At 36.1% G+C, this 13,235-nt stretch overlaps 1 long non-coding RNA gene across 1 annotated transcript in view; it reads right to left on the bottom strand.

Annotated features, from left to right (window-relative positions):
- LOC131278175 (uncharacterized) overlaps positions 1–13,235 on the bottom strand; it is a 201,760-nt gene that overhangs the window by 108,584 nt on the left and 79,941 nt on the right. The window lies entirely within an intron of this gene.

Here is a 13,235-nt window from a genome sequence, read left to right as displayed (position 1 = left end):
GTGTAAAAGTGTCAGCATCCCCAACGGTGTGCATGAGGATTATTTTTATAGCATTCTATTTCTTCTAATACCATGTGTGAAATTAGATTTTCATTATCTTAACCTAAGTTTCACCCTCATAGTAAAAGAGGAAGGGACTGGATAAGGTCTTAAGATTTGACGTTATCTTTATGCATTTTTCCTTTCATGAAAGTTTAGAGGTAGTTTCCTCAAAATTGAAAATTGTGATGATTATACTTATTTGCAGAGGATTGAACTAAATTCAGTGAATCCCTGCTGACGTGAGGATAGGGAAAATATGGATAACGTATTCCTTGGGATGTAAAAGTATTATTATTTAATTGGATTTGTCATTTTTAATCCTCACTACTGCTCTCTTGGTGAAACGGGTCAGGTACTGAACGCAGAGGCTCAGTGAAAATAAGTCTGGGAAGAGCATGCATGTCATTTATTGGCAAGGCATAGTGGATAAAGGCAAAATTATTGGTTTGGAAAGGAATAAAGCCTTAAGTGAACAAATCTAGCTAACAGTGAATGAACTAGGTAGTTGACTTGCATGCTTTTTATTTCCTTTGGCTAGGGGTTACCCATACTTCTCTATACAGGGGCATGAAAAGTATGGTCATTTCAGTGTTAGTGTTCTTGTTTTTTGTTTCTTTCCTTTTTGTCCCTAAATCACATGATAGTAAGCTAGAAATCTATGATACGGTGGCTCTTTGTGAACATGAATTATTTTGGTCACTGGAGAAAGAGGAGATTGAAAAGTCAAGTAGCGCCATCTATTTCTTCCCCACAGAACACCATTCATGTAATATTATATCTGAAAGAAAATGCTGTGAGGAGCTCTGCTCCAGACTGGGGATCAGAGCTTGGTATAAGAACTCCCATGAATAGAGGCTTCATTCTGTTTTATCAGAGTGCATATAAGTCCTAGTTCAGGAAAAGCAAAAACCGTCATTGATAAAAGAAAGTCATTCTCTATCCTAAGCATTTTAATAACATAAAACAAAATAAAACAAAATGAGATACCATATCACACCCACTAGAATGCCTACTATTAGAAAAACAGAAAATAGCAAGCATTAGTGAGGATGTGCAAAAATAGAAACATTGGTTCTTTGGTGGTGGGAATATAAAATGGTGTAGCCATTGGAGAAAACAGTTTGGCATTTCCTTAGAGTGTTGAAGTATAGAATTAGCATTATGACCTGGCATTACCACTTCTAGGTATTTTACCAAAAGAATTGAAAGTAGGGACTCCAACAGATATTTGGACACCTATATTCATAATGGTATTATTCACAATAGCAAAAAGCTGAAAGGAACCCTAGCATCCTTCAACCAATGAATGGATAAAGAACACAATGAAATATTATTCAGCTATAAAAAGAATGAAGTTCTCTTACATGCAACATCAATGAACCTGAAGATACCTGGTTGAGTGAAATAAGCCAGACACAAAAGAACAAATATTATATGACCTCACTGATATGAAATAATTAAATCAAGCAAATTCAGAGTCAAAAACTAGAATACAAGTTAACAGGGGCCGGGGTATGGGTAGAGAATGGGGAGTTAATACTTAAATAGGTGCAGAGTTCCCGTTTGGTTGATGAAAAGAATTGGTAATGGATGGTGGTGATGTTGCACAACTTGTGAATGTTCATTAACAGCATTGAATCATATATTTGAATGTGATTAATAGGGAGAAATTTTAAGTTCTATACATGTAACTAGAACTAAATTTATTTTTTTTAAAAACCTAAGACTGAACAATAGAGTGAGGCCTAATGTAAACTATGGACTGTAGCTGATCATACAATTATAATAATATTCTTTCATTGATTATAACAAAGGTAACAAAATAATGCAAAGTGTTAATAATAGGGAAAACTGTGCATGGGGGAGCGGTTGAAACTCTATTTTTTGCTTGAGTTTTCTGCAAAACTGCTCTAATAAAAAAAGAAAATGTAGGGATGGAGAAATAGATTGCAAAGGAAACTTACCATGGTAGCAGTCTGTTTTTCTGTGGAAAGACAAAAAACTAGAATAAAAAAAATTTGGTTGGTTTCAGAAAAAATTTTAAGTGAATTGAAGCATGTTTTGTTACTTTTTAACTTTCTGTTGGTTTTTGGGTTTTTTATTTATAATATGCAACTCTGTTGATCAGTTGGAATTTCACCACTTTATACAGTTATGAGTAACATCATCCATATCAATAAATATTTATTGTATTATTACTGTGTATAACTTATTAGATCCGATAAGCATACAAAGAAGTTTATTCTTAACAATTTATTTTATATTTTACTATTGTACTTCTAATAAATCAACAAATTATTTTGAACACGCACAATAAAACAAGAAACAAAATAAACGTGAAAATGGATTGAAGAGGAATAAAGTAGAAAATAAAAATGAGACCAGTCACAAGATCCAATATTAAAATAATTCATATAATAAATTCTTATGTTAATACATTTGACTCTGAGGCTGAGCTTTCTAACAGAGCCGAGAGGAACATGTAATCATACTCAAGGTCTCCAGGCATTTATTCGTGAAAACAGAACTTTCTGAGGAACTGATAACTGGCAAGAATTTCCCTGGTATGGTTCTATGAAGGATGCTCTGTGATATAAGCACCTCTGTCCTCAATATTATTGCTTCAATGCACACTCATTAGTAAATACAAGAAGAAAACATTAAGGGAAGCGGACTTTGGCCCAGTGGTTAGGGCGTCCGTCTACCACATGGGAGGTCCGTGGTTCAAGCCCCGGCCTCCTTGACCCGTGTGGAGCTGGCCCATGCGCAGTGCTGATGCGTGCAAGGAGTGCCATGCTACACAGGGGTGTCCCCCGCGTAGGGGAGCCCCACGCGCAAGGAGTGTGCCCCGTAAGGAGAGCCGCCCAGCGCGAAGGAGGGAGCAGCCTGCCGAGGAATGGCGCCGCCCACACTTCCCATGCTGCTGACGACAACAGAAGCGGACAAAGAAACAAGACGCAGCAAAAAGACACAGAAAACAGACAACCGGGGGAGGGGAGGGGAATTAAATAAATAAAAATAAATCTTAAAAAAAAAAAGAAAGAAAAAAGAAAACATTAAAAGCGTACAAGCTGGAAAAATAAAGCTTATCTCATGATTCAAAAGTTATACAAAAATAAAAATCAGCAATGTCAGTTAAGACATATTCCTGCTGCATTTGCTGTAATTATTAATTGCTGAGTGTGAGAGGTTTTAGCGAAGTGTTGAAGAATGAATAGTAACTTTAAGCTGAAAATGTTCTCAGATGGCATAATGGGAAGAAAATGACTCAAAAATATTGATACCAGTGGCTTGTAACAGAGTCAGCACTACCCACCTAAAAATTAATTTTTCCCTCTACCCAGCTTCCCTTCTAGCTACACTCACTCTCTCTCATACCCTCAACAGCCAAATTTCTCAGTAGCATCGTCCATTATTGATGTCTCCATTATTTCACTTCCCATTCACTTCTCAGCCATCTCCAACCTGGTTTTCACTCACATGATCCACAGAAATTACTTTCATAAAAACTGCCATTCCTAACTTACTAGTTGTGGAATATCACTTTGCAAATCTTTTCCTATTTGAATAAGAGAGGCAATGTCACTGCTATAAAAAAAAAAATAAGAAAAATCAGAACAATGGAAAGAATCTGGTGAAAATGTAGTTCTAGTTGGAATTGAAAGATTGTAAGTGCTATATATATTTACGTAATAAAATCGTAAGATTGTGAAGTATAAAATAGTCACAGGAGAGCTTAGCAAAATATAAGTCACAGAATAGCTTATGAAATATGTTGATATGATTATGTATTAATGAAAACTGCTATATTCCTTTACAAAAATGCTTAAATAAAATCTTCACTTAATAATAACAGCATAGACAAGCATAGTATTTATTTTTATATTAGTGGAATAATGCAAAGGGGACACATTTTTGTTCGATTATTCAATCATTCTTCTTTTGGCTCATGTGTCAAATTTACTTTTAAAAGATCAGTTTTCCTATTTACTGCAATTGATAGTAATTGTCTTTAAAATTCAAAATTTTAATGATCCTGAAAAAAAATATCATTATTTATAAAATAAATTTTATTTTCAAATGCTAATAAGGCCAAGAATCCTGTATTACTTAAAAACATTTCAACTCAGAACTTCTTCAGTGTATGACCCAGTACCTGCTTTGGAAAATACTAAGATAAATAAGACACAGTTGCTTTCCTCAAGGGAGAACAGAGATGATGACAATAAGAACTATAAGAGTTGTAAAGATAGGTACGGTAGAACGAGAAGCCAAAACCACCTGCAGATACATACCAGAGAAATCAGAGCTAACACCAGAAATTTAGTCTAGTCAGTGTATCTCACCATCCGCCCTATAGACACTGTGGGTTGGGCAATTCTTTGTTGTGGGGAACTGTCCTGTGCATGGCAGGATGTTTCACGATATCCCTGGCCTCTACCCGTACAGACACTAGCAACTGACTGAGACAGAGCCAGAGTGGGAATTGGGTGGCATCCTGAAATGCCGACCAAATCTGGGCTTGATTCAGAAACAAGTATAATCAGTAATAAGAGTAATAATGACAATGAACACAAACAGGTAGATTTAATGTGCTGAATCATCCAAGAGAGAGGAAATGATATTTGTTCTCGGCATTATCACAGATCATATATATCCAAGGTCTTATATGCCACATATGTATCTCACACATAAATACACAAACACACACACACATATAAACTACCCATGTTTTACAGACTTAGAAACTGTAGCTGTTGAACATTTTGTAACTTTCAGCATTCATAATGGCCAGCAATGATAAACAATGTATATGCCCAGCAATGAGGAGTGGTTCAATAAATTATGTTACATCCACTAAACATGATTTCATGAAACCATTAATAATTATAGTCACAAGACTTATCTGGCTTCAAAAAGATATTGCTTTTGCTCTAATGTCAAGGGACAAAAACAAGTTGTAAAATTTTAAGATCACTGTAATAATATAAAAACTATGCAACTAAAATAAAAATATATAAAAGAAAAAATAAGAAAAATTCATCAAAATGCTATCAATGTAGTAACATAATAGTTTTCTTATTTCTGTAATGTGATTTTGGAAAACCTATGAAAATATTTTAAAATATTCATAAATTATTTAAAACATAGTTTTCTATTATTTCTTTAACATTTCAACATGTAGATGACACATGATAACTATGATTGATCTTATTATAGTAATCCTCCCCTTCCTGGTCTTGTGGGAAAATTAAGTTTCCCTGCCCCCCCCTTGAGGTTTGTCAGAACCATGTGATTCAGTCAATAAAATGTGAGCATAAATGACATGTCACTTCCAGATGAAATCATTTAAAAGCTGATGATGATTCTCCCTGGTTAAATGGCAAACCTTGAAGCCTCATGTTGAGATGGAGGCATCATAAGATGGTAGAGACTCTATCCCTAAACCCCTTACTTATCTGGAAGAGCTATAGCAGATCCCCTACCCCCGCATACCCTGTACTGATATGTAGAAATACAAACCTTTGTTATTTTAAATTGTTGAGATTTAAGGGTTGTTTGTTACTGCAGCATAACATAGTGTATCCTGACTTAAAAACTCAGTCCTTGTTGTGTTGCTTTCTCATTATGGTAAGAATTTTCCAAAGACCCAGCCAAAATCAGATACCTGCCTGCTTTAGTCAAATATGTACAAATAAAAATTGCTATATAAATGATATTCTTTAAGAAATTTCAGAAATACCAAGGATCATGAGGGGGGCACAAGAAGGTTAAAGATCTTGTCAAACTACAAAATAAAACATCAAGGATCATATATACCCTTTTTTAGAGCTCTTTTAAGAATTTTTATTTGTTAATTTGATATTATCATCCTGATGTATGAAGATATACCCTGAGCAAATAGGCAGACATGAATAGTTTGACACAGAAACACAACTAACTAAAGTTATTTAAAACTTTCATTCCTTTACAAAATAAGTTTAACTGTGAAATAACATTTGAAAGATTTCTTTGAAGGCTTTTTTCACTCTAATTTGCACTGTGACCATGAGGTTTTGCACAACAATTTTGTTCCTTAATAATTGGTTTATAACCAAAATATCCCCCGTGCTTTAATACAATTTTCCTTTGCTTCAGAACTTTTGCTTATCTCCCACTTTGATTTTAGTAGACCTTGGATGAGCGAGACTAATTCTGTGTATATTCACTGAGGCTATTTAAGCCTCAGGGAAACTTGTTTCTCTCATGAATTGCTGCTTTTGGGAACCCTGACAATCAAGGCAGGAGGTCTCCTCACTTCCCAGTCCTTGGAGATAACAGGATTCTGGCAGCCACTGGACTGGAAGAGTGGACATTCAACCCTGAGGGTCGAGAATTCCACCAGGCAGCAATTTAGTCCACACTTGGAGCCATGAGAGAAAGCAGGGTCACTAATACTGGAAGGATCACATCTTGATTTTCTTACTGTCAATAATATCAAGTAAAACGAGACCTGGCATTCTCCAATGAATTGATTGTGCAGGCAATCAATGAGGCTGATTGAGAATGACGTTCACAAATCCAAAGACGCTATAAGATTCTTGCTTCCATTTGTCAATAATGGAATTTGAGCTGTTCAACAATAAAAAGTAAACTACAAGGAATGGTTAAAAGGAACGTGTTGGGAAAGCGGCCATCATGTTTCCTGTCACCCCTCCTTGGGCTTGCCCACTCAGAGCCCTCAGCCTGGAATGTTCTTATATTGGCAAGTTATGCATCAAACCTGTTTCTTAACTCAGATTCTTCTTTCATATTTGGATGCTCTTTCCCCATTCCAGAGTCACAGAAGTTTAGGGGAAGTTCTATTTATCACCTAAAAGTATGTATCATATGGCACCTGGCCAACCCCATGAGTATATCTGCTCCTGGCAGGGAGGGAATGGAGTCTTCCCCACTGTGGCATGGCAGGGGTGTGTGCAGTCCCTGCATCAGCCGTCAGGAGGGGCCTCATTGCCATGGGCGACCTATGCCCACCACTGCAGCTGAACTTGTTCTGTTCTTTCTCTATATGAATGAAGCATTTTTCCAACCAGTGTTTGTGTGTGTTGTGTCTGCTGTGGGAACTGTGATATGGGAACCATAGAGCAGGCAGATGTGCCTGAACTTCTATTCTTGATGACTGGTATATCTTTGCCATTCTCCATGGGGTGGGCCTTCTCCCCTCGTGGTAGCCCAGAGCCTTGACTCAACAAAATTGATGGACCTAAGTTTCGAGAAGCAAAGAACCTATGAGGGAGAGAGTGATCAAATACTTCTCATATCCCTAAAGTTCTAAATATTAGAGACTGGACCAAAGGGAAAACCCATTCATTTTGACTCTGTTTTGGTTTAGCATGGCAATTTTTTTGACACATTGGTAGTTACAATCAGATGTGTGATTTGCAAGTAATTCACTTTTCATACAAATGAGCACAGATTCAAGATTGTTCTTAAAGTAAGGTCACCCTCACATGCGTAACCATTTACATTCTTGAATGGAGAAGAGGGGAGCAGGTTTGTATGCCAAAATGGCACATTATCCACAGGTTGCAGTGTCAGTGCATTGGTCTATTCATAGTGCGTTGTTCACGGAATAGCATTATACTATGTGCTACAGTGGACAAAAAGCAGAGCATAAAGAACATCAGAGTGCAATGTTAGTCATACATTAGAATGGCTTGCTGGGTTATTCCTGTGCAATGTCAAGGAAAAAAACTTTAAGTTACTGTCTTAGCTGGTTTTAAGTTTTAAAATGAAACTTTCATAATACAAAATATTCTAGAGATTTTTCATTGCCCTTGAACCCTTTTCATCTTTTTATAAAATTAATTCTAAACTATGTTGTTCTTTGTTGTTTTCTAGGTTGCGAGCTGAAGAAGCCAGGGACTATGTTTATATTTTTATTAATGCTTCTAATACCCCACAGTGTCTAGCACACAGTCTACAGTCACTATGCATTAGATGAATTTAATTGGATTCTTTATTTTCAACATGGTCATTCTCCCTAATATCTTTACCTAGGCTTCAGATACTCTTGCATAAAAGAATGTATTGTACAGCATATAATGTCTCTTGAAGAGAGTATAAGAAGATAAAAGGCAGAAGAAGGATTAAGTTCTGTTCTCTTCATAAAGCCACTTACTCTTATTTATTGACAGGAATTGAAATGGTCGAAAAGAATAATGTGTAAAACATACTCAATAGATTATAAAATCAGAATCAAGGGGAAGACAAAAACAAATATTTTAGCCAATAATATCATATTGGTTCATATGACAAAACATTCAATTTGTCTCCAAGCTTCATAACGGCTAAATCACAAAAGAAACTTATAAAGGGGTATAGTTGTTAGTTAAAATAGAAAGAAATATCAACTCCTCACTGTATTAGTCAGGGATCTTCAGAGAAAAAGAACTGACAGTATATATAAAATATTATGTGTGCATGTGCGTGTATGTGTAAATACTATGAAGTTTCTTACAGGAATTGGCTCACATAACCATGGGGCAAGTCTGAATTCCATAGGAAGAGTTGGGAACTCCAATGAACGCTTCAGTGAATTCCCCAGGAGAAGCTGGCTGGCTGAAGTAGGGACAGAAATTCTTCTTTCTGATTGCTGAAATCATCAATTCTCCCTTAAAACCTTCCACTGATTGGTAGAGACATCTTTCTTTGCTGAAGGCAATCTCCTTTGTTGACTCTAGATGTAACCAGCCATAGATACAACCAGCTGAATCAACTGACTAATGATTTAAATTCATGAAATTCCTTCCAGAAGCAATCAAGTCAATGCCTGCTTGATCAAGCAATTGGACGCCATAACCTAGCCAGGTTGACACATGATCTTAGCCATCATAATCACAGAGGAAAATTCTAATTCTTGGTTTGTAAATTCTAAACAAATTTTCCTAAGGGACTTAATCTGGGACCTCTAAAAAATAAATAGACTGAATATTGTTGCTTCTTGTGATCTCTTTCAATAAAACTGAAGGCAGAGAGAATAATTCTACCCAGGTATAAGTTAATATAGATGGGGAGACATTTTGCCATTCTGTCTTCAAACTGGATCCAAGGATAAAACATTAGTATCCCAAGAGGTTGACAGAGGGCATGACTTTGAATTAAATATCTCAAAAATTTGCTTCTCACAGGCAAATTTTATAGTGGAGGTAGTACATGGGAAAGATCACAGGCTTTGAGGAGATCTGGACTTGACAAACTGTTTGATGGTAGACAACTTATTTCACTTCTCTGAGTCTCAGTCATATTGGTATAAATATGCAGGTGAGGATAGAGACAGAACATCAAAACTCATCTGACTTGTGCCCTGGAAAAGTACCACATACTGCTGAAAAATAAAGAGTGCCTAGAGGATACATATTGTTGTTTGAAGAAGCAGCTACATACTTTAGATTCCAGTTGGACAGCTAGAGCTGTTATGATTTTTAAGATACCTCAAAAGCCTATTCAAATTCTCATCCTATAGAAGACCTATCCACCTCCTCATGGATGGGAGGCAAAATCAGGACTTTCCTCAAGAAGCAATTGTGTACATGATGTTTTATTTATACATTTATCAGTTGATGGACACTTGGGCTGCTTCCATCTTTTGGCAATTGTGAATAGTGCCACTAAGAGACTTGTACAAATATTTGTTCAAATCTTTGTTTACAACTCTTTGGGTATATGCCTGCTAGTGGAATTGCCAGGTCATATGGTAATTTGATACTTAGCTTTCTGAGGAACTGACAAGCTGTCTTCCACAGTGGCTCCACCATTTTACTTGCCATCAGCAATGAATCAGTGTTCCTACTTTTCCATATCCATCCCAACACTTGTTATTTGCTGTATTTTTTTTTAATAGCAGCCATTTTGATGGGTGTGAAATGATATCTCATTGTGGTTTTGATTTGTATTTCCTAGAAGGCTAATGATGTTGAACCATTTGTATATTTTCTGGCCATTTGTATATTTTATTTGGAGAGATATATACTCAAGTCTTTTGCTTATTTTTTATTTGGGTTATTTGTCTTTTTTGGTTAAGTTGAAGAATTTCTTTATATATTCTGGGTAGCTAACCTTTATTGAATATTTTCTCTCACAGTGTAGGTTTTTCATTGTGTGGGGCTTTTCATGATAAAGTCTGTGGAGGCTCAGAAATTTTTAATTTTTAAGAGGCCCCATTAGATGTGAAGTCTAAGAAAACACTGCCTAACCAAAAATCTTAAAGATGCTTCCCTACATTTTCTTTCAAGGGTTGGAGGTGAGGGCAGCACAACATTGTGATCATAATTAACAGTACTGATACAGAACTGAATGTAATTAACTGATAAATGTCACTGTGTACATATGGTAACAGAATATTCTACTATAGAACTGTTGTGACTCTAGCAATTGAAGAAATTGTATCATTGATGTGGAGACGGTGGCCATGGGAGTTGCTGAGGGCAGGAAGGAGGAAGGAGGAAGAGGTGTGATATGGGGCATTTTCGGGACTTAGAGTTGTCCTGAACAATATTGCAGGGACAGATGCAGGACATTGTTTATCCTGCCATAACCCACTGGATGGACTGGGAGAAAGTGTGAGCAATAAAGTAAACTATGGTCCTTGCGGTGTGGCAGTGCTCCAGGGTTATTCACCAAATGCAGTGAATGTGCCTCATTGATGAAAGGGGACGTTGATGTGGGAGGAGTGGGAGTGAGGGGGTGGGGAGTGGGGTATATGGGAACCTCTTATGTTTTTTAACATAAAGTTTTGTGTGATCTATTTATCTTTTTTTAAAAAAGACAATTTAAAATTTTTTTCAAATCCACGTAACTACACTACACAGTGAACCCTAGGTTAAATAGATTATAGTTAATAGTACAATTATAAAAATACGCTATCATCAATTGTAGCAAATATTCCACACCAATTCAAAATGTTAATAATAGGATGTTATTTGGGAATCTTTTATTTTATGCATGATTCTTCTAAAAATCTACAACTCCTCAAATAAATTTTTAAAAAAGAGACATTTTTAAAAATGTGATTGACCTGCAATAATTTGACAAGTATTCAGTAAAGAACTGAGATTTCCACAATACAGAACTTGTCCAATATCAGCCCAGGAAGCAGACAATTCCATTTGACCACCTTGACCATAGAAAAACCTCAGTAACACTTCCAAGGTATAGAAGATTCTGAGCAGATTAGCTTGACAAAGTGAGTTAGCTGCAAATATATGCCCAAATCATTGAACTCCTTGACTACTGTACGGAGATATTTAGTATTCACTGTCCTAATTTTAGAAGTATTTCTGTGCAGATGAGTTTCATTTTGTCCTAGTTAATATTTAGTCAATGTTCCTGGCAGTAAATTCTAGGGCCATTTGCTTCATGGAATCATAAAACCAGGTCATTGGGATGTACACAGATTCCTTTCCAACTATAAATGTGGTGCAATGTTACTTCATATAAAAATGACTAAATACCAGCATGAATATTATACAGAAGTGGAACTAAGGCAATTTCTGTTTTCCATCATTTAACAATACTATATAGTCTTTAAAATGCAGAAGCATATCCCTTTTAGATGTAAGAAGTATGGGGCACAGAAAATCAAGTTATACAAAACATTTTCATAAAATAATGTTTCTTATAATCACCTCTAAATTCTCTAATTTCTGTGTTGATGCACATGGTTCTCCTAAAAGACCTCATAGCCATTCTTCTTCCAAAAGATCTTACATTCTACCTTCTTCTTCTAAGTCCAGTGGTTCCATTGTATTTGATAATACTTTGTTTCAGAATAAAACCTACATCACAAGAAATACAAGCAAGGTACAAACAAAGAAGGCCAAATTTTTCACATAATATAATTGTTTTTATTTCTCTCAAAACTCTGGTTTTCCAGTTTTGCACCTTGTGCATTTTTTTATCTGAAATTAGTCTCGCTTCTAACCCTCTCCCTCCACACATCGCCACCCCCTCCAAAAATAAAAATAAAAAAGCCTAAGTGGAGTAATGCTCCAAATATCCCAAGGGAAATCTTTTCCATTTTCATCCATGAAGAGAGAGAAAAATGTACATCATCTCAGCAGCCTGTGAACGATGGCTTGGTAAGCCTAGTCCTGTTGCTAGTGGCAGAAATAATCATGCTTTGTATTTATGTAATACCTTTCTTCTGTTGAGCTTGCAGGATATTATGTGTCTTGCATCACTAATCTTCATAGCATCCCCCATAGTTGTGGGAAAAATTGAAGTGAGGGCCGTATTTTAAACTGAAAGATCATGGAATGGGCAAATTTGATAAAGAAGGGTGCTGAACACAGCTGATCTTGTTAAGGGTGTATGGAAATGTTGTGAGACCAGACTCTCATTCCCCGTCACACTATATGCACCATTTTCCATAAATGAATCTTTCTTTCAATCTAGAGGGAGAGCCATGACTGAAAGCTGAAAAGAAGAAAGATTCAGTGTCTAAGCAGCAGAGTGGAACCTCAGGGCCTCTGCGTTTTCTTTTTAATTCTGTTCCTAATTTGTGATGTGACCCCAAGAAACCTTTTGCCCTCTTTAAGCCTCAATTGTTTTACTTACAAAATACTATTGTCCAAAGCATGTTGCTCTGCATCCTGGCTCTGGCTTCCAACACTCTACCCTTTGTAGTGTCCTTTAATTAATTTGTTCATCTGTTCCAAAAAAATGTATATTGAGCATCTTCTCTGTTTACAGCACTAAACTAGACACTTTGGGACTCCAGAGGGAATGAATCTATCATCTGGAGCTTAAAATTTAGAAGCAGGACTCTTACAGGTATAAAAATAATATATTCTAAGTATTATGAAATGATGCTAATGATATACTAAACAAATTCAGAGGACTTATTTCTGGCAGGCTGAGTTAATAGAAAGAGCACTGAATAAGGAATAAAACCTCATCTAAATATCCATTCCTGCCCCCTTACCAGCTCTCTGTAAAAGGTATGAAATTACAGCAGAAATCACAAGGTTGTTGTAGTAAGAAAATAAGAGATTTTTGGAAAAGTCCCTAAAAATACTAGGCAGCAGCAAATGAAAGTTTTATCTTTTATTAGAATTGAAGAGAACAGATAATGCTGCAAGTAAATAGTGTTCAGAATGGTCTTTGAAAGACGAAGAATATTTAAATAGGTGGAGAATATTCTAGACAGAAAG

This window comes from Dasypus novemcinctus, chromosome 4, assembly GCF_030445035.2.
Source record: "Dasypus novemcinctus isolate mDasNov1 chromosome 4, mDasNov1.1.hap2, whole genome shotgun sequence".
Taxonomy (NCBI): Eukaryota; Metazoa; Chordata; class Mammalia; order Cingulata; family Dasypodidae; genus Dasypus; species Dasypus novemcinctus.
This window is presented reverse-complemented; position numbering and strand designations above follow the sequence as displayed.